This window comes from Rhagoletis zephyria, unplaced genomic scaffold, assembly GCF_001687245.7.
Source record: "Rhagoletis zephyria isolate East Lansing unplaced genomic scaffold, Rhagoletis_zephyria_1.1 Rzeph_scaffold_01141, whole genome shotgun sequence".
Taxonomy (NCBI): Eukaryota; Metazoa; Arthropoda; class Insecta; order Diptera; family Tephritidae; genus Rhagoletis; species Rhagoletis zephyria.
In genome coordinates, this window is record NW_016158225.1 from 97,434 (window position 1) to 100,770 (window position 3,337).

Consider the following 3,337-nt stretch of genomic DNA (forward strand, 5'->3'; position numbering starts at 1 on the left):
TATTTCAAATTGACTTCTTGCACATTTCTGCCCGGAAAAAAGTCCGGGCTTTTTCGGGCACGAAGAAGAAGACATGTACGATCCAAAAGCGGAAGGTATTCGTTCTCTATTACCCAATTTTCTAGCGTGGGGAATGCTTTCTGGGCTTTTATGGGCACCCGCGGGTACCCTTGTGGAACAAACTTAATATTAACGCAATATATTCATTTCAGATCAGGGGGATAACTGCAAAAAAATTAATTTTAGGTATGACTTGGTCTCATCGTGTTCAGCGACCGCGGAAACATATATTTACCCTATAAGCGCGTCAATTTTCCACAAAATATACCCTTGTTATCTCCTTGTACACGCTCTAAAATATTAGTAGCCAAAAATTGTACAAAACGGAGACTCGCATCGGGTTAATATTTGAATTTCGCAACCAGACATGGTCAGGTGAGATTTTACAAGTATTCGAAAGTTTTTAGCCATCAACCTCAAAAAAATAACGACATTGGGAAAAATTGGGCCAGTCTAATGTAATATATGCATAAGTCAGTATGACCGATCGTAATCAAATTTGGCACACCTCCTGCAGATATCCGAAGTACGCTCATAGGCTAAAAATAATTTTCAAGGTGCGTGGCACCCGTACACAAAATTTAAATTTTCATAATGCAAACATATCTCAGAAAGTATTTTTTAGAGAACACTGAAATTTGGTATGCAATTAATTCAGTTCTCATGGACAAAAATTCGCCTAATTGAAAAAAGGGACGTGACAGCTTCCATACACACTGAATTTTCTATACTTCATGCACGGGCATAAATTTCCAGGCACGGCCCGGCACGAGGGCAAAATCAACTTTCAAAAACACGCACGAGCCCGCACGTTAAGAATTTTAGTAGGTACTTCATATCTCTGGAAGTTTTTTGTGGCAGAGAACTGGAACTTATCGGAAAAATGGGCCGTATGGGAAATAGGGGCATAACACCTCCCATAAAAATTCTAATACTGTGTATCTCTGAAATTGTTTTTGGTACGGTACAGGAACTTGGTATGGAGATATATGAAACTAATTCCGTATTCATGTCGAAAAATGGGCGTTATTGAAAAATACGCCGTGGCATATCTCATAAATACAAAATTTTTCATGCGGCTGATCTGTAGAAGTGTTTATAGTAGATTACTGGAACTTCGTGATACAAAATCAATTAACTACTCGTGAAGAAATATGAGAAGGGGCGTGCCATCCCCACGCAAACTAAATTTTTGATTCTTTGTATATCCGGAAGTATTTGAGTTAGAGTACTGCAACTTTGTGGGGAAATATATGAAATACATCCTCAATATATGGACAATAGTGGACTGACACTTTCATAATGCATATATTGTGAAAGGTTCCATGGTCTCTCCCATAAAAGTGGAATTTTCATACTGAAAATCTGTGGAAGTATTTTTAATTTAACATTTAACAAATTTTGGAGATGATGGAAGAGGGGCGTGGCAACTCCGATATAACCTAAAATTCTCAAGACGCATAACTATGAAAGAATTTAACAATGATTAATTTATGTAAAGTTGGTAATATTATATCCCGGTCGGTGCATCTCCCGGAAATATACACGTTCACGAGCCGGAGTTCTGGAACCATTTTTAGCTTAGGGGGATTGGTATTTTTCATATTACACTGGTCGACGGCCAAAATTTGCCAGAGACGCCGTTATGAAATTCGTATGTAAAATCGCCCCCTGATTCCGAAAATCAAGGTTATTTTTAATTCTATGGTACCGTTTTTGAGATATTTGCAATTTACCGTTTTTGCAAAAAAATAAAAAATTGGGTCCACTTTATCATATATATCTCAAGAACGAATTAAGCAATTCCAAAACGGTTTGAAGCTTTTAAAAGGTAATAAAATTTTCTATAAACTGTGCATACAACACTTTTTGCTAGGCCCTGTAGATTCAAAGATAACGAACAATCATTACCGATTTTTTCAATTTTTTTTGTAAAAATATAAAAAAAATTGTACTTTGCGGGGAAGGATCTCGAAAACCTTTTATTTTTTTGCAAATTTTTTTTTTCTCCCTAAGCTCTGTTATATTACAAAAAAAATAAGGTATCATCGAAGAAAATCGATGCAAAACTACGTAAGTTATAAGCGATCAAATAAAAATACCCAGGTTGCGCAATTTCAACGTATACCTCAAAACGTATGTATGGTATAAAGAAGAGTGAAATATCTAGCTATGCTCTGTTAGTTGAGTTAAAAGTTGAAAAGTTCAATTTATGAATGAAATTACCCATATTTTTAACTTTTTTTTTNTCATATAAACCATGAAAAAGCTTCTCATAAAATCCATTTGCCGTTCCGGAGCGGCGTAAAACTGTATGTCGATAGATGCCTGACGGACCTTTGTAACGCGGTCTTGCATACGTAGGTAGACAGACATACATATGTATGTATCGTCGCTTCAAATGCAAAAAACGTAACGAACAATTTTTGGACTTATGATTGGACGTTAGTTACGGCTTTTTGCATTTCAGGTGACGATATGTACTCACTTACATATGTATGTACTAGGGATGCCAAAATGTGGGAAAAATAGTGATTCCGGGATTTCGGGATATTTTTTCGGTAATCCCGGGATTCCGGGGTTTATCTGAAAGCATTTAAAAATACCATGAAATAAAACTATTTAAAATTTACGATAAACTGTAAAACTCGCATATTTATTAAATCAGACAAATATAAAATAATACATTTTTATACCCGAGCGCGTTTGTGCACAAAGGTATTATAACTTTGTTCGCATAGAGGTTGTTTGTAACAGCCAAAACGAATTGAGATAGATATAGACAAAAGTATATATAAATGCTCAGAATAAAAAAAGAAATCGATTAAGTCATGTCTGTCCGTCTGTCTATTTGTCTGTCCGTGTACACGATAGCTCGAGAAAAAATTGAGATATGTCTACGAAATTTGGTAGGTAAGTTTCCCTTTATCCAAGGTAGGTTGGGATTGAATAGGGGCGACATCGGACAATAACCACGCCCACCTCCCATATAACGGTATTTTCGAAATATGCAAATACTACGATATTTCCGTAAATACGCGATTCATATTGTTGAAAGTTGGTACGCGAAGTAGAATTTTGGCATAAAATAAGACAGTTAACCCGGTTACCGAGATACACATATATAGGCGTAAGTGGGAGATTCCACACCCATTTTCTTAAAAATTTCCCTAAGTAGCATTTTCTTCTGAGAGGTGATTGTATATATCGATTTTGAGCAAATTAGCTGAAATAGTTATTAATTTATCGCAGTTTCCGTATTTCTGTAAATGACCGT